The sequence below is a fragment of the Tyto alba genome, unplaced genomic scaffold (genome assembly GCF_018691265.1).
Source record: "Tyto alba isolate M040663 unplaced genomic scaffold, T.alba_DEE_v4.0 Super-Scaffold_34, whole genome shotgun sequence".
Lineage (NCBI taxonomy): Eukaryota > Metazoa > Chordata > Aves > Strigiformes > Tytonidae > Tyto > Tyto alba.
The window spans coordinates 2,741,322-2,766,094 of NW_024881309.1; the positions used below are offsets into that span (position 1 = coordinate 2,741,322).

Here is a 24,773-nt window from a genome sequence, read left to right on the forward strand (position 1 = left end):
TAGAGCTCCCAGAAGAATGAAGTAGTCATGTACTTTAGTTTTGTTAAAACAACATCTGAACTGACTGCTTCAGAACTTGCTGTGTTTCTGGAGTATTTTCTATCACCCAAAATGTGTCCAGAACAATAAACAGATGGAGATCCCTCAAAGACTCAAGCAGCAACTTTAGCTTTAGAGATCATTAGTTTGAGATGACAGAGTTACTGAAAAGGACTAGTAAAAAGTTACCTTCTCTTGAAAACAGAAATAAAACAAATTTATTACCCATTTTCTTGTGAACAGATATCTGGGTCTCAAAAATAACAGGTTTTCATAAATAACCATGACATTAACTTGAAGGGACCCAAACACAATTTAAAAGGCCTCATTTTCATAATGTCTCAGCACCTGCCTTTCTTTAAATGAAAATAAGTACTTTGAAAACTATGGGTCTCAGCATCCAGAAGTTTTTAGTGTTTTGGGGTGTTTTTTTTTGTTTGTATTTTTTTTTTTTTAAGAAAATTTGAAGGTTGCTTTTCAACAAGAGGAGAGACAATTTGGAAAAAGAAAATTCATGCAGTTCTACAGATGTTTAAGTTTTCACTAAAGTAACTTCCTCACCTTAATATCTATTCCAATAAAGGAGAAGCAGAGAACAGGAGAGTTGAAGAAAGATTTATTTTGTGCTTTGCACTAACAATGACTAGAAAGTAGTTTGAGAAGTAACAAAATAAAAAGTTAAAATTACTGGAAGTTGTACCAGCTCCTGACTTTATGCAGCATTTTGTTGAATGTGAATAAATTGGTAGAAGATTATAGGCTTCCTACTCATCTTCTGCCTTACAAAAAAAATATGAGATTCTTCATATTTCAGACTGGTTTTCTGGATAGCCTATGACAAAAAGCAGAGTACTTAAAATAATGGTATCATTCAAAAATCAATAGGTTAACTAATTTGGTAAAGAATCCTAATTTAAAGCATTATCAAGACCTTATTTGCAGTTTTGTTCCTTGCAAGACTAAAATAAAAATACTGTGCATCTTTCTATTTTAACAACAAATTTGTTTGTCTAAAGGTTAACTTTAAAAAATAAAAACTGCAAAATGGCGTAGAAATTTGAGCATGAGAAAATGAGGGTTCTTCTAATCTGACTAAATGGGGGGGAAAGTCTCATTTTAGGCAATTGACAGTTCTATTTTAGGCGATCGACAGTTCTGGTAAACTTGCAGATAGTTTATTGCTGAAATTTTCAATGCTTCAGAGGCTTAAGGAATAATTCCACTGCTTCGTCCTTTAACTCAAGGATTATGATGTTACAGAAGTAAAAATACAGTTGTTTTCCAAGTCCCAGTTACTTGTTTAGACTGTATATTGTGTAAATAAATAAACTACAAACAAACACCTCTGCAGACACTGTCATAGTAACTACTGACTTCAATAGGGTGGAAGGAGGATAACAAGTATGTGGAAAAATCCTGCTGCAGTATTTCATCTTCTGCTGTGGCTTGTAAAACTGCATATGAAAATACACAGCTTGGAAACTGGGAAAAGCTCTTAGCCATTGAAACAAAGTTCTGTCCAACTTTCACAGCAAACAGGACTTTAAAAATTCAGTCCTTACATTTCTATCACCTAACAGATTAAATCATGCAAGCCAAAATATTAAAACCAGTGACAGAATATGAAGCATTTTGCTCAGGTAGAAAGGTAAGGAGAAAGTCTGCATTTTCCTGAACTACTGGGAATATGATTCCACAAAGAAGGATCTTTGTGTTTCACCATGGATATTCCCATATTAAGAAAACTAAGGAAGAAATGTGTGGAGAGAGCGGAAGTCCTTCCACATACTGAAAAAATAAAGTACCTTCCCTATGTATCTTGCCCTGACTATTTAAAAAAAAAAAAAAAAAAAAAAATCACTTTGATTGTAAGCTATGTGTTGAATCTGTCAGTGAACAACTAAAGGTCATTTCAAAGTGTGCAGAGAACGTTAATTTCATTTGGTGAAAAAGTAAAAATAAATAGATATAAATGAGCCTGAGGATTAGAAGAAAATCCTGTCTGAAAGGCTTATTAAAAGTAATTTGTTATGTTTTCCTCCTAATTACTGGAATTAATAGTAATAATATATCCTACACTCCCAAGATTAATGAAGGATGTTTCCCTTCTCAGTGTACACATTTTCAGCAGGAAACAGTTACTCAAAACCCCATTTTAAGAATTTGTTTCATTAGGGAAGCTTCAAATAGGTATGAAATGAATCAAGTGTTAAATGTTTATATAAAAGATGATGGATATATACAAGTAATCTATCTCTGTTTTGGTTACACACATGAATACAATTAAGAGTAGAACCAAGACAAATTTCTTACACATTTGAAAAACTCAAAGGCGATGGTGCCTTTAACCGGAGGGAGTGGAGCCCTCTGGTCCCACCCTGAAGTAGGTCTCAATCACCCAGCAGACACCTGCAGCCTGTGGACAGGACCACGGGATCTGGAACTAAACGCCTATTCCTGTGTCTGCCAAATCTCCCATCAGTGTCCCTTGGAATAGCATTTAACCCTATAAATGCAAAAATACAGCTCTTCATTTTCCACCTTTATGCAGCCAACTACAGCAGCAAAAATCCTTACCTCCTTCACAATTAACTGTTTCTCAAACAGGTATTTGTGTTTTGCCAAACTAACATTTTCTTTAGGCAGATGCTTCAGCATAATCTATACAGCATCTCCATCTTCTTCTGGCAGAGTCCTCACCATGGAGCGGATGAGATGCTACTGCCTCGGCTGATCCGCTCTGGGCTTTTTAAACCTAAGGTTACACCTACAGGGTGGTAAGTACAAACAGTGTAATTCAGAGGGGGCACACAAGCGTCTTTAATAGGGATGTAGGGTATTTAGCCATCTGTTCAGAGTTCATTCAGAAACATTACTCCACTTTTTTTTCACTCATCATTAACTGAAGATGTTTTTAGAGCAAGAATTAGTTTGTAGTCTGTAGCCACAGTAGGATCTGCACAAAAAGGTAGCTATTTTAGCCATGTTAACAATCCCTTCTTTTTTCATATTTTTCACTAAACTCAGAAAAAGAAAGGGGGAAATAAAAGGGAGGGGGCAAAGGGAAGGCAGAAATAAAAAAATTGCAAATTTTAAGATCACTTATTTTAAATAAATAAATAAAATATCCATCAGCTATGTCACATCCTTAAAATAAATGTTACAGCAATGGTAATTGTGTAATTAAATTAGCAGGCTTTTCCATCTCCTTGATTCATTAATCTAAGAACTTGTTGCAGAAAATGTGGAATTAATAAGTAACTGGCTTATAAAACAGATTTTTGTAATTTATTTGCCAGTTCATTAAATAGAAACAATAAAACAGAAGAAAAGCAGCACAGGGAGCAGTGGGGTTTTTTCTGTCTATATAGGCAATTTTACAGAAAGCGATGGATTACTTTTTGTTTGTTGGCTTCTTTGCTATTAATACCAAAAATATGTATTAGAGATAAAATTATTACATTTGCATTGTTGTGGGGGCCAGCTATGAATGTTACATTAACTCTCTACCCACTCTCCAAGCAGTTCCAACATAGAAGGGAAAAGCCATCTCTGCTGAAATAGAGCGCTCTGAGTGCTGCACACTGATCTGTTTGTCCGTGAGAGTTTTGTTTTTCTCTCTAATGTCACTGGAAACACTCAGGGTTGTTTTTTTCACCCCTGTTACATTCCCGGGTAGAAAAAAAAAAAAACAAATGTAAACCTCCTGTTAGAGTAGCCTAAGGTTTTGGTTGGTTGTGAAACAGATTCCTCAATACAGGTCTGATTCCAGGTTTATCACCTTGCTCTGGTCCACATCAAGACAGTTTGTGGATCTCCCGGGTCCTCCTGATCTCGGCCCCAGGACCCACAGCCTCTGTGATGGCATGGTGTGAAAAGACAGTTCCTGCTTCAAAACATAAGAGACTAACAGCAGGTCTCCAAGTCCATAAAAGTAGCTTTATAAAATACATGCTCTGAATCCCCTCTTGTGACAGTGAGTAACTACATTACAAAAACATCCAACAGCGATGTGAGAACTCTGTGTTGGGTAGAAATCCCTCTGGACTTGTTGTGGTACCACCTCCCCCTCCTTAAATAAACCTAACCTGGGAACAAGCCGGTGGCTGCTCAATAACCAAAGCCCCCTACAGTAAACAGCACGGTTAGTCTTCAAACACTGAGCTTTTCAATCAGAATTTCAATTTAGAAGATGAGAAAGCATTGTCCAAATACATCTATCCCTTGCAACTTGTTTTCAAGAGGGAAGTCTTCCAGATCCAGCTGTGATGGAAGGAGGAGGTTTACTCTCCTGACATGCTCCCCTCTTCCCCAACACTGGCTGCATACCACCCACATCCCTTCAGCAGCAGGGAGAAAGAAGGAAAAAAAAATAATCATCCACTGAAAGAGTTTCAGTAACTTGTTTCTGTTAACTTTGCTCCCATTTTGACAGAAACAAATAAATGACGAGACACAAGTAGCTCTGCCAGCAGATTTAGGAATTTGTAAGCTCTATCAGTGGAGCAGTAACAAGCATTTAGTGTTGAAGAAAGACAGCAGTAGGCAGTAACATCTGCCACAAACACAGCTGCTTGTGAAGCGCACATTTATCTGCACCACGAGTGAGTACAGAGTCAGGCCTTTGGACTCCTTGCCCTCAGAAACCACTTCCACAGTTTTGCTGCCCTACTCACACCCAGTAATTCTCTGTGAATCGCTATCCCCCACTATTATTCTTCTAACCAGAATAATTCATCAGCTTTGCCATCCAGACCCACAGTGCTAGCAGGTGATGACAGCCCAGGCTAATGAACCATTAATTCTAATCAAAGACATTCAATGTTTCCTTTCCATTAATTGTGTAAATAATAAAAAATAGCCCTTTGCCATATGCCAGGAATCCGCTTGTGTTATCACAGTAACCTCCAAATGCTTTCCTCTGATAAGATGTACATCATGATGGAATAAAAGGCATACAAGGCATCAGGGTACTCTCTTCCTCTTAAAAATCAGAAGTCTACTTTATGTGCACTGTGGGTCTGACAGGGATAATTAGAGTGGCAGGGTGATTGCTCTTGTTAAATCAAATGGATGAGAAACACTAATTTCTCAGAGACAGGGGAAATGCTTTGTTTCTATTTGCAGCCAGCCTTTCAGATTCTGCTCATTTGGGCAATACTGCAGTTCAGAATGTGCTCTCCTTTCATCAAATTAGGAAGCTTTTGTGCTGCTGCATGAGCCCTCCAGTGTCCAAGCTCTAGCAGTGTAAACAGCACAACAAACAGCCCATGCCTATTCACCTCCTGAGAACAGCTAAAAGATAGGTTCTGGTAGCTAGAAAGGATCTAGTCTGCAACATGGAATAATCAGTGAGGCATGAATTCAAGACTGTCTTAGCACTGATTTGTAGGCATGGTTTGGGGCTGGGTCAAAAGCTGCCTTTTTACATGAGGCTAATGATGAAGCTTGGTCAAATCCTCACTGTCAGCTGAAAGAAACTTCAAAAGAAATTTGAGGGCCTGGAGAAGTCTTGACAAGAGCTCCCCAAAAGCTTGCGAGGACTAAAGGAAGCAGAGCTGACTCTTGGCAAGGACCAAGATCATTCAGGATTAACAAACAAACCACTAGTCCAATCACCAGTTTTCAGACCCAGAGCCCAGATCATAACTGCTGCAGATCTCAGAACCACAACGCCCTAGGGACAGCTTCAGCTTTTGGTTTCACTCAACGAAAGGCATCTCCCGGCACAACTCATCGCTCAGCTGTTTTATGTGTGGTTCACTATGGGGAGTAGGGAATTTCTAACAAAGTCATCTTGTAGAATTGTGATGTGGCTGCTTACCAACCACTAACCTCTTCTCCTGCCACCTCTCTGATGTGACCACATATCCTTTTAAAAGGAATAATCTCTCTAATCATCCCCTAAGCAAAACACTCCTCACTTCTCCCCAGACACTCCAGCAAAGCGCCTGTCACCATTACCTCACTGCAAAACCATCCCAAATCCCCAAATCAGTCCATAAACCTGCAAGCTATATTCCTCACAGGCAGAATTGTATTTAAAGTATTATCAGCTAGACAAGTCAGAGGGTCTGGCTTCTACCCCTGCCTCTCTATCCTAACATTATCTGCCACAAGGCCAGGCAAGTGCAACCTCTCTCCACTCATCTTCTCCACTGGGGTTAAATTGGATTAGCACAGGGCAGTGTCTTTTAGCATGAGCATCATACCTATCACCATGCCAGACTCCCAATTCCAGCTGGGGCAAGTGGTAATGCACAGCCAAGGTGGGATTCAGTTTTTCATGGTTGAGCTGACAGATTTTAGGGCTTTTGGAAACAGTGCAGCCCGAGAAACCTTGAGTCTTAGCTGGAAGAGTTAAGATTTCAGTTTGAATTCCTCCATGCATAGGCTCTTAACAGTTAATTGCACAGACCCCAATACAGTTGTCCAGACCCAAACTGGCATAAATGGAAGTCATGCCCCTGCTTTTTACCCCCAGATACTTAAAATGGTTAAGAAAATTCACCCCTCTGAGGGATTAACAGCATAATTCAAAACCTATATATTATGTAAACATCTGCCTGTGAATATATGCAACTAGGAATTTTCCACAATGAAGGAAAATTCAGAGCTGTCACAACAATCCTATTCAATTGTCTTCATGAATTCTGGTAATAACGATATAAATGGGACACTTCACAGCCAGGATTTGGGCCTAAAGGATGTTACAGTGGGTGAGTGAGAATCAGCTCCTCTGGAGTCCCAGAAGTCACAAGAGGCAAGATAGAACCCAAGCTCAAGAATACATGTAATACCCAAGTTCAGAATCACTTGAAACAGACAACTCCTACAGTAATAGTAACAATAAAAAAAATAATATCCTTTTGGTAAAACTAATTGAAAAGGGTAATAACTGCCTTTGTGACGCCTAACTCACCATGTGTTTTTCTGAAATGACTCATCTAGTTACCTGTACAAACCAGTAAACACTGTTTCAATGCTTCCAACACCAGAGTCGAAGTAAAGACTTTGCCAAGTTAAACAGCTACTGAGTCAGACCTTAAAGGTAGCTGTCACTGGTCTTCAAACACGCTTAGTGTCAGCATTTCCAGCTCTTCACGTAAGCACCAAAGACGACAGTTCCATGAGTTTTGGCAAACTTAATCTTGTTCGACAATTACCTCCCACTCTAGAAATAGAAGTCATCTGCAGAAAAAGAATGCTTTAACAGTGGAAAATCCATGAATAGTAAGCACTGTTCACACATGACACCTTATTTTCATGTTTCTGTCTTATCAGCAACTGTGTCCTGATCTTCTGAAGGCCCAAGTTTCATATCCCTGCTCATGAATCCACGATCAAAGAGGAATGTGCATGATACCCAAGCACTTGACAAGCATTAATACACATACCAGCAAAGGCTGAGGGAGCTGTGATTATTTAGCCTCTAAGTGGGGAAGGGGAAATATTATCAATGTGAATAAATGTCTGAGGGTAGGGACTACGGAAGACCAAGCCAGGCTCTCCTCTGCACAGTGAGAAGCCAAGAGGCAACAGATGCAAACTGAAATACAGGAAATTCTATTTAAACATAAGAGAAACCTTTTTTGCTCTGAGGAGGTCCCACACAAAGATGCTGCCCAGAAAGAAGGTGGAATCTCCATCCCTGGAGATACTCCAAACCCAGTGGGACACAGCTCTGAGCTCACTGCTCCAGCTGACGCTGCTTTGAGCAGGGGGGGTCAGACCAGACAATCTTCCAAGCTTCAACCATTCTGCACTCTAAAGTTTCTTTTAATACTAGCTTTAGTAGAATATATAAAAAACATAGTTCACCTGACTTCATGTTTTGTATTTCTGTTCCATACAAAATATTTGCATTTTGTGTCATTCTGACTTGAAACAAAAAAAAATAATTAATTTTTCACAAGGAAAATTTTGAAATTGTTTCATGTCAGCTGGAACACTACATTCAATTCCAAACTTCAAACAAACAAAAACATCTAACAGTCACTGTCAAATGGCAAACTAAACCCAGGTATTTCAAAAAAGATCTTTTTTGACTACACAATATCTTTATTTCAGAAATTTTTGTTTTCCCTTTTCTAAATTGAAATAAATTAATTCCTATGGAAAATGTGCAGGCAAAAACATTTCAACAAAACATTTTAAACCACTTTTTCAGAAGAGGGCAATTTGTCACTTATATCCCTATTCCACACTGATGGAGGGGTGGGTTTTGAGGTAAACAAGAACCTAGATGTCTCACACCGGACCGGCTGTTAGGGCAACATAACCAAGGCCTGCTTTGTAAACCTAAACACAACCTGTCTGATGTAAGAGTTCACTGCAATGAAGCTCTAATTAAGATATTCCCACTCTCAGGAGATTTACAGTAATATAGCTGTAAAACTAGATTCTAGGGCTAGATTCTCCAGCATTACACCCCAAAAAAGTATAATTCCACAGAAATAGAAACAAAATTGGTGTAAGGCCGAAAGAAGGATGTCAGGACTTTCCATTAGCAAAACTATTGCTCTTTCCACATAACAGTTTTAAAAGGGAACTGTTTATAGCTGCATATTAAAAAGAAAAGGCAGGTTTCACCAGGAGAGCCTTGTTCCCTGGATCCCTGCCACAGTGCACACTGTATTAGGAAATAATTTGAAATATTAATACAGCAGTTTATCCTAGACATTTATAGAGACACTGAGCTCAAGCCATCTCCCTGGCTGTTTGTGCCAAGTTCAACTCTCCACCGGCTCCCTGGAGAGTCTTTGCTAAGCAGAACTGAGAAGGAAGAAAAAAAAAAAAAGGCACAAAGAAAAAATGCTGCTTTGAAAGAAAGAGGGAGACACAAAGGGTTGGACAAAGCACAAAAAGATCTTAAGGATCTTTTCTTTCTACAGCTGTTTTCAGAGCTAAAGAGGTCACAGCTTTTAACAAAGGCTCTGGCTTTCTAAGCCAGCAAGGGGTTTCATCTGCGGTCACCACCTTCACCTCACCCATCCCTTTCACTGTTCACAGGGGAAAGATGTTTCTCCTCCCCAATTCTGCACCCTAATTTTGTCCAGGAGAAAGAAGCCCTCTTTTATTTCTTTTCCTGGACTAGCTTTCAAGTTGACCAACAAACTGAAAGTTGCAACATGCAAGGACTGAGCAATCTTTTCTAATACCATCATTTTCATCTCTGTATCTAGGCTAACCAGGTTAAAAGATGATCTTCAGTCACAGACTATATATTTTCTGTCCAGGAAATCTAGCCAGCAGGTTCTGTAAATGCTGCTGTTACCCTCTTCACTGCTACAGGGCTTTGCCTTATTACACTAGATTGCTTTCCTCCTGCGAGGAGGATGTTCAGGTGTCACGAGTGGGAATTTTTTCACCTTTTACTGTCTCCCTCTGTCAAATACATGCAAATACACAAGCAGTTTCAACACACCACCTAGAAGCTATTGGCAGTAGTCAACAATATGTCAGATACATGAACCAACCTAAATCGATTCATACTGTCACTATAAAAAAAATCTCCATGAAGGTTTGTAGGGAATGTATGTAAGAAATTAAAAAATAATTTTAAAAGTCCCTGTGAGATCGTTGTGGTCCACTTTCCTCACAATAAGTAGATCCTCCCCGCTTTCATTTGTAAATCACCAGGAGAACATTGGATAAATTCAAGCTACTCAGAAATGCAAAATCCACGCAGAAAAATAACCTCTTAAAGTGAAGAAAAATAATTCATGGTAAAGGCATTAGATTAGAAATTCAAAAGTGTCTTAATTTCACAGAACTGAAACAAACTTCATTCTGATCTTAGGGCAAGTCAACATCTCATTTTATTTCCTCCTTTGCAAAAGTGGATAATCTCTTTCTTCCCAGCTCATGTCTAGATAGGCTGTAAAGGTTCAGGGCATGGGAGACTTTTGTACACTGCATTGTGTGAAAATTAAATACGAATTCCAACTGGTTAATGGAACCAAAAGATTTAGGTGACAAAACATAAGCAGACCTCAAATTTTGACTAGCTACAGTCCGCCCTTGAGTCAATATAGCTAATGGAGATACTGCGGCTGTAAATCTAATAATAGGAAAAGGCAGAGGGAGTGAGGAGAGGGGTGGAGACAGTCACTGAATGACATTAAAAAGACAAGAAAAAGATTAAAAGAACTTTTTGGTCACTGCTGATTTAAAAAAGAGGCTATGAAGCATTAATAATAAACGTTCTAATGTTTGACTGCAGTTTCCTTTAGGGAACTTGAACATCCTTTGTAAACCAAAAAGATTACATAAAAATACCTGACTCTTCCCTATTTGTTCTCAAAATGGGAACAATTTACAGGACCAAAAAGTACTTAATCATTCAGGTTTAAAGACAGACACAGAAGTTAGATCTGAAAGATGGGAATCCCTGTTTGTCCAGGCATTAGTGAATGCAAACATTGAATAATATTACAAACCAATTTTGTTAAATCAGTCAGTGAACCAAATTCAGTCTTAGTACATTGGCAGTAAAATCAATGGAATCATGTAGAGGGTTATTAAACTAAAACACAAAAAAATCCACAGCACCAAATTGTCTTCACACAACGGCTACAATAATCTGCTGCTTTTTTGTTTTTAAATAGGTGCAACTGATTTTTATTCTTATAAACACTGTACTTTCACTAGCCATTTTATCTTAGACTCTTTATCATTTGTTGTCTGAAGCAACTGAGTCTGAAAATTCCTGGTTTTATTAGAAGAGTTCACCAGAGCAGCATGGTAGTCGATACCAATGCTCAGTTTGTCTTTACCTGTTAGATCCAGGAACTGAGTGGATTGGCTGACCCTGAATTTGTTTTATCCCATAGGATATGTTACTGTCCAGAGGCACAAGTAATGGAGAAAAAAAAGCCCAGGGAGAATGGGCAACCTACACTGTCAGCATAAAATACACAGTAACAGCACAGCAGTTCATAATAGCAAGGAAAACATCAAAGAAACACAATACTTTGCTGAACAGGAGGCATTCAGTGTAATTATTAATGCAAAGAATGAACATAATTACCATAATGTAACTCAAGATGCATCTGAACAGGGCGCCCTGAGGGAAACAACTTGATGTATGTTTACAATCAAGCATACTAGGGAAACAAAAGGACACTCTAGCTAAAGAGACATATCTATCTGTGCACTGTTTAAAAATGGTGAAGATAAAGAGCGACTTCTAGATAAATCATCATCTTTCTAGGAATATAGTCTTTGCTCTCAGTAACAGATCAAGCAGTCTAAAATTAGGTTAAGGTTACACCTCTAAAAGGTACACAGACTAATAAATAAGTAATAGATGTTACAAGTAAGAGTAGTGCTTTAAAAGCACATGAACAATTATTTTAGGTGGTTACAATCAACTTGCAGCTGCACTGCACGTTCAATCATTTGCTCAAGTATTTATCAGTTATCAAACTTTTAAAATATTGCTCATAGGGTCAAGTTAACAGTTTGAGAAAGTCCCAGATTTTGTTAGAGATCAGAACAGAGACCCATAAAGCAGAAATAATGGGCCTCCACCTAGGTAATAAAGCTCAACTCTTGCTACCGTCTTCCTGCCACTGCTACAGACCTGCTTCAGGCATTTCCTCCTATGTCATACCTTCAAAATTCGTTATAGACCAAAAGTTTAAAAAAAAAAAAAAAAAAATATTCTTGTGCATTATGTTCAGCCGACTGTATCCTGCCAGTGTCAAAACATGCCAGCATATTATCATTTACCTGAAAAATTAAAAGTTACAAAAATCTTAGTGAAATGACTTTGACTTCATGAAAACCAAGCTAGAAAGTTGAAGTGATTTGTTTTGACAATTCTTCCACCTAAAACTTTATCGAAGCCTACATCTTCCTGGAAAATGTTTCGATTCTGACAAAAACATGTTTTCCAAAGAAATACTGTCCACGCCCAAAATGTCTGCACTGTCGCTGCAGCACATAAAACCAGACTGAGTTCTCAGCAAGCTCTTTAAGACGTTACTGTCACTGCCGCAGCACGTCTGGCACGAACCTGGGGCCAGCAATGAGCTGAAGGTCTTTGTTCAGCATATTGCTGCTGCTTGCCTACACATTACTTTCTTTTAATGCTCCAGCACCTCAGCCTCTGGCCTCCAGCAAATGTTAATACTTTTGTTTCCTGGAAAGCAGTAACTCACAGCTACTTTAGCATAAGCAAATGCATGTTTATATCACTTCATCTTTGGAGAATTTTTTGGCAGAAAACTGCCCGTTGGCCCACTCTGTAGAAAGTGCTTGGTCAGAAAACAGTGAATACGGTGCATGCAGTGAATACGGTGCATGGATCCAAATTAGCATAGTTACATGACAGCTTCTGTCAGTCTGCCTAAATAAAACGGTTTTCTTTATGAGGTGAGGGCTTTGTTAGTTTTTTAATGCTATTAATAAAGTTCATTAGTTATAAAGACTCATTTAAGAGGGTAAGGGGAAAGGCCATAAGTGCTTTCTAGGCTGAAGGAAGCCTGTAGGCACCATGAGTGTTAAAACATATTAAACAGCGCGAGCCCAAGAGCCCTCTGGAGTTTTCTTTGAGTGTATTACTTTTAAATTAGAGATGGGAAATTTTCCCTGTTGAAGCTGGACAGAAAACAGCTGTGCTCATTAAAAGAGGAGGAACTGCTAAGTAGTTATATAATCAACACTATGTAATTAACAGAGAATTATAATAGTAGATCTAACACTGAGCTGAAGTTGTGTGCCGTGCAGAATGCTAACAGCTTTGCAGTCGGCTGCCCTTTATGTTGCTCCCCTCGCTCAATCGCGGGGCCCAGGCTGCAGATCCAGATGCTGCCTCATTCCTCAGGCTCGTGCAGCAACTGAGAGGAGGCTTCTCCACACCAGCCTGGTAAGAAAACCTTGCTCAGAGGGGTCATCCAGTCCAGCGTCTTCTTACTGCCAACAGGAAAATGTCTACACTGTTTTGTAGCAGGAACATCAGGTAGCCAAGGAAAGCTTCCGCAGAGTGGGAGGTAGAGAAACACATCCTAGAATTCTTGGAGCCTTCCCCCTGAAAATTTCCATGTCCTTTTGGCCATCGCAAAAGCATGCCAAGCAACATGAGGAGTGCTGAGGCAGTCCCATATTTAGAGCTGTGAAGAATATCTGCATGAAAAATCCTATAAGCGGCACCTGAAGACTAGATAGGAAGATGTCCCTAGTTCATACCGCTTATCTGCAGGTGCCTCTCAGGGCAGGGGATCACATAGGCTGTTTAGTGATGGGTTCACTGAACCAATGAAATATTGCTAGCACAGCAAGTCAATGAACCTAAGACAGACAGAGTATCTGCCATAGCTAGAGCCCATCAGGATGTCAAGAGAGATCTGAATATAAGGACAGACCCCTTGAGTGAACGTTACAGAAGCAAACAGCACTAACACACGACATAGGAGATGAGGATTCAGTTTCTTGTGCCATCAGAAAGAATGAACAAACCTCTTTCAAAGGTACTCATGCTGCATAACTTCCACTGATTTTAATGAGAATTCCATACACAAATACTTCAGAAAACCCCTCCGTTAGTCCCTCCGTACTTATTTCTACTTTACAGATAGGAAATCAATCACTCTTTCCTAAACCATACACGTCATCTCCGATAATGGAGTGTGATACACTCCAGTACCACAGTAGCGATGAGAGTCAACCCTGAATGCAAAAACGCAGCAACTAATAACCCTGTGTCATTTTGTTTTAAGGCTGCTGCACTGTATTAGCTGGAGGGCACCTCATGCAAATTCATTCCTTGGTGCCAACAGTTTACAGCAGGCAGGCTTAGCGATGCCGTAATTGTTCAGTCGAAACCTTCAAAATTCAGGGAGAGAAGTTGTTAATAACTCTAAACTATGTGCAGTGCTTTGCTGCCTTTGACCTGCCATCATCCACTGCCAACGGGATCTTCCTAGTTGGGCAGTTGTGCACTGTAACACCAGGTACCCAAAATGCCTGAAGGATCCACGACGACTCTGAGGCCGTGGATTTGCCTTGCCAGGGCTGAGACCCTTCTCAAAAAAGGTTATCACAAAAAGGAGAAATCCATTAGAGCATTTCTCTTCCCCAACCACAACACATTCAAGTTTTCTGGAATTCAGCTCTACTACTGTATCCTTCATCCCAGCTTGTTTGCTGCCAAGAAGTGTGAGAGATAATATTGACTACAGTAGATAGAAACAAAAGGTACAGCTGGGACTCCTCCACAAACTGCTGACATTGGAAGTGATCATTAGCAATGAACAAAACTACTACTGAACCACCATAAACTGCTTTTAAGCTGCCTACTATGAATATATATACACCCAAAACAGCTCGCTCACTCCTCCATTACCCACAAGCAAACTGACAAGTACATTCCTTACCCCATGCCTCGATTTGGCACTCTGTGGGATATAAAACTGCCAAATTCTAAACTGTTCTGGTCACATTTAAATACAAATGCACCAGAGGCATCCTCCCTGTGTTTTCTGAAACAGGACTGAGTTTGCTTCAAATTGCCTCAGTAGAAAAGAGTTCTGATGGTGGCACACGTATCTTCCCCAGTTCGCCTTTTGCTTTTTCAAACTTAGAAGTCAGTTGGGCCAAAAGCTGCCTAATCTGTCATCATCATCATCCTCCTCCTCTCCTCCCCCAGAGAAATGGAATATCGAGACTTTCAAGTAAATTCATCAACCAGCAAGTAGGTAGTAAATTTTTAAAAATATAACTTAGGAGTCCTGATTTCCTGGTCTTTTTCTTTAACCACTAGATGACACTACTTCCTTATATACCAGCCCACTTTTCCCAGGTTTCTGAGCACTTCCACCTCTCTTTGGCTCCAGCTGGAGTTCTGGATGCTCAGGAGTAATGGGTACCAATACCTAACTTCAACATAGAAATAAAATGATTAAGAGAATATAAGATAAACAGCTCAACTACATTGCAAAGTTTCTTTCATACCTTACTTTGCACTTGACTATTCTCTCCCCAGCCTAATCAGGCTGTTCCATTTAGATGTTCCGTGCATTTTCAGTTTTCACTCAGTCTACTGAAAATTCCACAATTACCAAGGCATACCAAAGCAGATAAATAAATGAGGGCTAATATTAACTGAGCCTTCCAAACACCTATTTGAAAAAAACTTCCTTGATGCAAGGTTGTTCTTAAGAGTCAAGACACATCTGTTCAGGACGAATTCACTTACGACAAAGTTAAAGGTCCTTCTTCTGCAACAGGATCTCCAAGAGCATCTACTGAATCACAGCAAGTCTCACAGATCTTAATCTGGATTCAGTGAATGGGATGTCAAAACAACAACTTGGAATTACTGCTACTTCCTGTTTGCCCATTTTTAGTGATTACTCAATAGCACAAGTCAATGTTGCAGTATTGCAAGTGCCACATGATGCATCAAAAAGTACTTCATCAACTGCTTTTGTATGGGTTTAATGATGAGGATTGGGCAGACTATTTTAGCTTCCCACATTAAAACAGAATTGTGTATTTCATTTTATACTTCAAAACCTCCTTTTTTTCTTTTCCTCAAGGGTTGGGGGTTTTTTTAATTGCTTCTGGAATGGCACACTGTCATTTAACCCTCTTGTTCAGTCTCATTTTCCACCTTCTCTATTTTCACACACAATTAAACTGACTTATAGCAAAATAGAATTTATTAAGCTGAAGACAATGTGGGTAATCATCATAATGTACTGTCTGCTAATCCCTGGTAACTCCATTCATTTTTTACTGTTTGTTCAACTTTTGGTCTACACTTTAAAGCAGAGAATATGGATTTTCTTCACTGAGAAAAGTCATTCAATTGGAAAAATGTGTGTGATACTTTGTATGTTATATGCACAAGTACCAGCACAGCACTTGATAAAAGGACCATCAATTAAATCAGTGCAAGGAGCTTTAATTCTCAAGGCTTTGAAAATTCCTCTTTTAACAGTCTGTACAAAAGCAGCAGCAGCATGAGGTGCTGCATAAATGTACCTAGCAAAAACACAGTCATAAGGTTGTGATTAGTAGTTTCAAGAAGCACGTACAAATCCCAGCCAAGACGTGGCTACCTTCGCAGATGGATTTGATTATGCACACCGGCAGAGCACACACCTCTGCTGCAAAGGGTTGGCAAATAAAGATCTCAATCCCACAAAGACACAAAAAATGTGATTTAATATGCAGACTTTGATTCACACCATCCACCTTTTCCCACAATTTTGTTATCCCAAGCACACCAGTAACATCACATTCTGGGATGCACGGGACCATCATTGCAAGGAAAACTGCGTGAAAGATGGGTGGATACTCACAACTATTCAACACGGTACTATTAATTTACTGTTTTATATTTACACTGCATTAGCAGTTTTCCCATCTCTTTAAAATAGATGCTGCTGCAGGTAAAAACAACCACCCAAACAAACAGTAGCAAGCAGGCCTATTTTCCAAGGGTGGGGGAGGAAACCAACAAACAAGAAAAACCCCAAACCACACAATGATAATATAAGAAAGGGTATTTGATGTTCCAGATGGTTTCCTTCATATACAATCAAAAATCACTGTCAGAATAGCAAAATCTACCCCACAACACAGTATTAGCTTTGAGAAGCACAAGTATGGCAAACACAAAACACCAAAATCCAACACATGACCAATTTCCCCACGTCAAGGGATCTACTCTCATTTGAACAGACAACCATCTAACCCCAATTATTGCTGATCTGTAGACACCCAGATATCAGATTACAAACAACAAATTCAGTCACCTGAATAATTGACAGAAAATTAAAACCAGCTCTTTTACACACATCTGATTGCAGTATCTGACAGCGCTTTCTGTAATGCAGGGTGGTCGGAGGGAGGAACACATTATTTATGTGAGACGAACAACAAGCTAAATTGAAACATTTTACCAAATGTATCCTCATGGAGATATTTAGCCCCTTTTATTTTTCATTTAAAATAAATGATATTTCTATTTGTATTTCATGTCACTGTTTCATTTCTAACTGACATGCCATTATGCTTCAATTTGCTCTCTGTTCCAGAGCATTCATGATTTAAGGGAATCCAGAGTATTATAAGTACTGAGAGAAAATAACTCCACAGACTACACACTGACGCAGAAACAGCAGCTGCTCTCTGCTCACAGTAATGAACGACAGAAGAGCATTTCCATTGTGGAGTCCTAATTTTAGACAGGGAAACTCAAAGGGCGTTACCAGTGTTAACAATGAAATTTCAATGCAAGTTCATTACCTAACGTTACCTTCTACATCCAGACAAGCTGCTAATTTTCTCCTATCACAGCTATGTATTTATCAGGTGGAAATAAAGATTTTCCCACCTCATAGGGTTCTTCAGCATTTGCCATGCACTTTGCTAGTGTAGTGATGAGGGAAACAGAGCGCTTATAAATCAGTCTGCTGAATTCTCAGTTATACTGTCTTCTGAACTCACTGCACGAGTTATGTCTGTGAGTCTTCAAACATTCAATGAAATACCAAATATGGCACAATATTACCAAAATCTTAATAGGAAAATTGCACTGGACAATTTTAGTAATTTTTTATTTGTACAATTCTTAGTAAGTTTCCCAGGCTCTTGTGGTCTATCACTAGCACTATAGTTTCTTCTTCCTGTCCATCTCTGCTGCAGCAGCAGTGCCCTTGGGAGTCCCATGAAAAGTTTTATTAGTTTGTAGATTACAGGTGTCTTTTACAATCTATTATACAAAGCAAGCTTCTAAGTTGTTTTTTTTTTTTTTAAAAAAAAAAAAAAAAAAACACCAGGGAAATTATACACCTGATGCAGAATCTCCAGCAAAGCCAGGAAGGTTTGAGCATTCAGAACCCATTTTAAGTTTCTGGAATTAGATACCTGTGGCTATTACTGACCTTCAAAAAGCCCAGGTTGCTTCCAGAAGCTGAATAAAATGCAGTAAGTTATCTCAACATTTCTCCATAATCTTCATGACAGATAAAAGGTTTGGAAATGAACATACCAGAGGACACATTTTGCAAATTAAATATTAGCTACATATTTGTGAAGAAAATAAACAACTTAAAGAATTCTCTTCAGGTTCAGCCCTCTATCAGCTAAATTGGATCTTGTCTGTGAAAGAGATAAAATCAACAATTCCCTATCTTTAATCTATGATTTAATAAAGCCATTTTTCTCAAAGGGATAAGCAAGCCTGATTGAATTTCTGTGGTTTGTCAGGTGTGGGTTTTGTTTTTTTTTTTTTTTTTTTGTTGTTGTTGTTTTGTTTTGTTTTGTTTTTTTCCTCCTGGCTGTGAGGAGCATAGTGGGGGTATTTCATTTAAGTTCATAGCATCCTCCACTCTACCTTGAGACAAAAGACAGTATTTCATGACCTTGGCACCTATAGAGACATAACTGACAAACAATATGCACAATGTACATAAACATTTTCCTGTGTTCTGACTTTTCTGGCAAAGGCACTAATGCAAAATTTAAGCTCAAAGAGGCTATTTGGGACACTTTGACATGTTTCCTTCTCCCACATATGTTATTTGAGTTCCCAAATACTGACTTAACATTTTCTGTTCCATGCAGAAGTTCACAAAAATGGGTGAAATGCTCATTTCAAATGCTACTGCATAACTGTCATTTATGACACCTGTAATACAGGTGTCATAATATGTGCACTTAGTAAATGTTCCTCACCATGTAATTATTGTTTTTCTCAGGAGAGAGAAAAATGCATATACATACACAAAATTTCCTGTAAGAATACATCATCTTTCCTATTATCCTGGTGATATGAAGAAACAGAAGAGATGATGTGAGGTTTAGGCAAACAGGCACATAAGTCAAACTGCAGGCATTGGAATTTACATGTATTTTCCCTTTGAAAGGTCTTATTTATTAAGACAATTCAGCCCAACTTTATTTTTTTCGGGGAAGATCATGCTACAAAGCAGTCACACTTCACAGCTTGGGCATTATAAAGATTTAGGCAGAAATTAACTGACACAATCATCTTGGTCTTGGCCTGGGTGTGATCATGCTACGAGCCAAATCACAAACTAGTTTATTCCTACACAGAGCTATAAAAGAAGTCCCCTTTCATTCCTCAGCTCCTACAGAAAATACTTTAAAATTCTAATGGCTCTCATCTGTTAGATGTTCTCATCATTTTCTACCCTTGCTGCACCATTCCTATCCAAAATCTCCTCAACAGTTTAAATTGCATACGTTAAAACTCGTCACTTCTTCCCTGAGCAGCTGCATCATAGTCATACAGTCCTAGCACTACTACAGGAACTTGAGAGAGATAAAAAGCCTGCAAGAGCTGAGTACCCTCAGTGCCTTTCAGGGTAAGCATCTCAAGAGCTTCCCAAGTTATCCTCATGGCTGAGGAGCTAGTCTTTCCTCCAATTTGCCTCTCCACTTCTAGCCATCTAACAACAGCTTTTGGAATCTAGATAAACAACAATTTTAACCAGTAGATACTCACTGTATGAAACCTTTATTCAATTAAATCTGCTTTGTGATCCCTGAAGGCATCTTCATCCATTCAAGAAGTTTATTTTCTGTATTTCAGTCTCTTCTAGAGACCAAAATTATTAGTGTAAAATAGCAAGCAAAAATTCTGAAGGTGTATCACCTGAACACATAGGACAAGGGCCAGAAAAAATAAATGCCACAGCAGCTCCTATAGGAACTAAGTGATTTACTAGAAACACTGGGAGACACTGTGGCAGAAGCAGAAAACACCCCTGAAGCCAGACCTCACTGACATTTCAGTGGCCTCTCTGCAAGTCCCTTCTTTCATCTCTCATAAAACCTATTCACACAGATGAGGCAAGTCACTAATGCACAGATCAAAGTTGAGAGTTTACATTTCATTTCCACTACGACTTCCAGCTCTCCCTTCCAGAATGCAATTCAGACTCCAACAGGACAAAACTGGGGGGGGGGGGAAACAAACACACAAACAAAAAACAAAACACACACCACAAAAAACAACCCCACCACCATCTTTTCAGGTAGCCATTTGTCCTCCGCAATTTACAGAATAATCCACCCAGCTAACGGAGGATTTCTATCGTTAGAAATTTGTTTGCCTGCTTAGCCTTCCTTTCTCTCTGCTACCACCAGCTGTCATCTTTATTTTTATATTAGCCACATTTGTCCAATGTTTTATGTTTGCACCATAGGGGAACCTCAGCATTTCCACTCAGGAATACAACATCCTGGGGAGTCCACCCAGAGCCCAGGAAAGCCGTCAGCTTTCCTCTCAACATCTTTGAGTCTGAGATCTATGCTGCAGGTTAGCCTCTCAGGGTGCTGATGTTCTCTCACACAGCATTTGCATACTTACTTAGCAAGCTTTTCTTACCCTTTTCAAAGGTAGATGCATTCTCAGCTACCTTTCAGTTTGGTCTATTCGTCTGTCCTTTCCAATCTTATCTTGTAACCTAAGTACTTCTCTAAACGCTTAATAAATCTGTTTTTCCAATAATGGAAAACTAAGTTGATTCTTCTATAGCTCCTGTGGTATGGATTTCTTAGAAAAACTCTGTCATTTTTGACAAATACAATCTCTCTGCTTTGCTGTGTAATCCTACTATAGACCTAGCAATCAAAAAACTAATAGGCCCTTTACAGATTATATATCTGAACTGGAATTACTTCTTTATAGCCCATGAACATTTTTTATATTAAAGCAGTGATGTCCATTTCCAAAAAAACCTCGTCATTTTTTGTGACTTTTAAGCATCTGTAACTTAAAGTACGATTGTGTTTACCCCACACACCTTAACATGCAGAATGAGCAACAAAACAATATTAATAAAGTTTTGATTCACAGAAAAATTAAACTACAGGTTCAGGCCTGAAGCCAAGGACCTGGTAGACTGATGGATATTTCCCTAGTACTTCTACTCAGTGCAAAATTATAATTTATGAGTTTATGGCTATCCATATGGATTACAAAAAAAACCTTAAGTGCCCTTGAGATAAGGGCAGGATGAATGGGTAGGTAGGTATGAGGAATTGGATGGATCAGTAGCATAATAAAAGGATACAGACAACACCTCCAAACCTTTATTTTTCTCCCTATAGTCAGACCTGTAGTTGCAAAAATTTCTATTTTACCTTACAAAAGGCACTGTGCCACACACAGTTGGCCCTTTTACAATTTCAACGTGTTCACCAAAAGCTGAAGTGTTTTGTCTCTATGCCTAAACTTAATGAAAACACATCTACTTTATTATTAAAGAAAAAGTTGTATCATCATGCTGTCTATTTCAAGTCATTACATGTTTTTTAATATTTGGGAAGGGCAATTTACCTCTCTAGTGTTACCTCAATGTAAGTTTTAAATTGAGATCAAATAAGGAGCTCTCTGTTGGCCAATTTTAAACTAAGATGAAATTTTTCCGTAAGAACTCCTCTTGCAATGGAAGAATATGACTACAATTTTAAAAATACCTATATGGGAAGACTGCATGGCTTCAAAGTTTTACTCAAGAAGCAGGGAATTTCAGTCCTCTTTGGGACTGACTCTGGAAAGATCTTAAAGATTTCATTACATACTCTTCATGAAACAGGTTAATTTCTTCCTTAGTTCAAGGTCAGAGTCATTGCAACTGTTATGAAACATTCAATTCCTTTTCGAACAGATTTGAGGGAATGGCTTCCCTTAAGTCACCCAGCAGTTGTGGAAGAGCTGGAAACCAAACCCACATCTTAGGGTACAGTTCACAGCACTAGCTGTGAGGCCGTACAATCTCATATTTAAGACCTGGCCACTACCAATATTCAACATAAAGCATATTAAATTTGTCCATCTCTAAATGCAATTAATAATTTACTTCACTACTCCATCCCTGGTGGACTGTACTACATATCTTAAAACATTTAGAACAATTTCAACGCAAAAAGCTTTAGTTGATTTTTAGCAGCACACATGAATACAGAGCTTATCACATCAATAATCAGTTATACTTTAATTCCTCGTAACCCAAGAGGATGCACATTCAAAACAATTCAAACACCCTAACAAAATTTTAATTATTTGTTGGGGTTTTCAACTGTACTTACTGTGTAAATCAATACCATTCCATTTCTTAAAAAATGCTGGCTATGTCATTTTGATATTAGAAATGGACTAAGTACAGTATTGATCCAAGTTACATATGCATACATGGATTTAACATTTACTTGGACAATCAAATTTTAAGGTTCAAAAAAAAACAATTCATTTTTTCTTCTATTTTTTCAAACTGAAATTCAACATCTGCAAAAATCCATTAATTTATGACTTATATTGAATATATATTTCAACATTCTAACTTTACACAGAGGGGAACTTTTATTATTGCCAAGGTCATAAAAGATGAGCAGATTCAATATTTTATATTGCCATCTACTACCTAACGTGAAGAGGATTCTGAATCACAATCATGAAAAAGCATAATATTTCTTCTACCTGAGAAGAAGTCTTATACATGACTTCAGGTATAACGGAATGCCACAGTGCCACACAAACATAACTGATGTTGTTCAAGCACCAGTGTTGAATGTTCACATTACTGGGACACTTTGCTGGAGCTAACAGAATACTCAGCCTCAGGGGGGTCCATCAGGTACAAGTACAACTGTATTGCATCCAGCAAAGCTAAAATGCCCATATCCTCACACTGCAATAAAGTATCTCTAACACAGCTTCCAGCACAGTCGTATTTTAAGCAAAATGCACAAAGTCATGAGGAATTAAACCTTTGTCCTTTGAGTTTCTTGCTAGCATGTCACGCCCCATGCGTATTTTTTATTTGCAATACAAACCCCTGGCTGGTGAACAACAAGAGGTTTACAAACTACTTAAAGCTATTTTAAGAGCTCAAATTAGAACATGGAAAGATATTCACAGACCATTATGCTACCACTACAAATTCCTATTTATCAGGTCCTTCACACTGCTGTATGGATAAACCCGTACCTCATCGTTGGTGTGAAACAGTTTATCTTTCACTGCACTTAAGCTCTATCCAGTGATCTCCTTCAAGGTGAAAGTGTCCATATAGACATATAAAAGAATTCTATTAATGTCTCACTCCTGATAGATCACATTTATGTCAAAATTCTGGAGGTGTGCAAAATTTCAGCCTGAACATTATAGTGTCATCTTAACATCAGAGGTTTATATACTAGGACACTGGTAAAATGAGGCTGAACTTTATAATCCATTGAAGAACTTTGTTACTTACTGAAGAGAAGATTAATACATAAATAGTATTTTTAATCATCTTGAAGTCCAGCAGTCCTGAACTGAAGGCAAGTTCAGGGAAGACTGAGTTTAAGGAGAGGCAAAAATGCCTGGGCCCAAAGGTTTCTGACAGAAACAGGTTCTTCCAAAAGCTCCGGACAGACATTCACGGGCTCAGGGATTCATTTGCTGGCTCTGCCATTAATCCAGCCTGTGGCCAGGGCCAACTGATTTCACCCGAAACAGGGACAGGCCAGAAAAAATAGTACCTCAAATAGCCAAGACATACAGAGAATACGATTAACTACACAAACAAGGCACAGAGATTTAAGGAAGTCTTTCAGAGAGCAGTGTTTTCTCACGTGTCTAAAAAATTCCTAGGACAATGATGTACTTACCTTGGTGGTAAATGTCAGGCGTTTACATAATACAAAGTAAAAAATAAATTAACAATAAAGCAATTAATAGACAGGGATGGAAACAAGCTCAAAGTATACAGTTTAGGGGATGAAAATCTGAATTTTTTTGCCAGCTGGGCTGTTTACTGCAATTACTGCAATATACAGTATCAGCTTTCTAATAATTAACAACACTGATGATTTCTGAGCTGTTATTGTAATAAAATTCTGATTAACTGAAGACTTTACTGATATGCGTTGTTTCCCCTCTTTTTTAAAAGAATCTAAACACACCTAGGCAAGCAGCTAAAGAGAAAGGAAAAGACAACTTGCAGTAGTACTTCTTTGCAGATGTCTGCAATAATTTATTGTCTCAATCTTACTTCCCAAGGTGTCAAACAGCACCTACTCCCACCTGAAAATAATTATCATTTCCTACCATTAAGCTGATTAGCATATACATCACCCTTTCTGGCTGATGATTCACAAAGAAGCACAGATGTTGCCTTTAGAGGGAATACACTTCACATACCTCTTCAGTTCGAGAGAAGGGATTTCCTGTGGCTAAAAAAGGCAGTTGTAAATGGCTCCTGCCAGAATAAAGAGACAAGGGGAAAAGTTATGAACTTCCGGAACCTAAAAGCTTTACTGTATTTCCATAGTCAGTATAACTTCCCAAAATATGCTTCCAAGCTTATGACCATGCAACTTCTGATTCAGGTGCTGCATACAGGAGCTTGGGCAAAACAGTTTATTAATTCTGTTCATTACCTCATGCATGGTATTTTTGGAAAGTTTCAGTCAATTTGAAATGTTTCAAAGAGCAGCCATGCTTGCGTGTTACTGGGTTTGACACAGTTGCTCCTATTCATTTCAAACTGCTTCCAAAATCTGTTCTCAGCATAGAGCATTTGCCTCTCCTGTCAAACCTGAGCGACCTTGTGAACACAAATACTGTTGCAGCCAATCCAAAATATGGTGCATTTTCTCAAAGAAAAATCTCATGGTGGTGGCTCAGTCTCTGGGTGTTTTCACCCTCTCTCATTTTAGGTAAAATATTTTATGATGAGATTTCCTAGCCACAGTAGTATCAA

General features: G+C 38.6%; 1 protein-coding gene across 5 annotated transcripts in view; it reads right to left on the bottom strand.

Annotated features, from left to right (window-relative positions):
- LRRTM4 (leucine rich repeat transmembrane neuronal 4) overlaps positions 1-24,773 on the bottom strand; it is a 485,034-nt gene that overhangs the window by 454,251 nt on the left and 6,010 nt on the right. For all 5 annotated transcript variants that reach the window (XM_032989994.2, XM_032989993.2, XM_032989992.2 and 2 more), the window contains exon 2: positions 24,212-24,269. The gene's annotated coding sequence lies outside the window, so the exon portion shown is untranslated. The remainder of the gene's footprint in view (positions 1-24,211; positions 24,270-24,773) is intronic.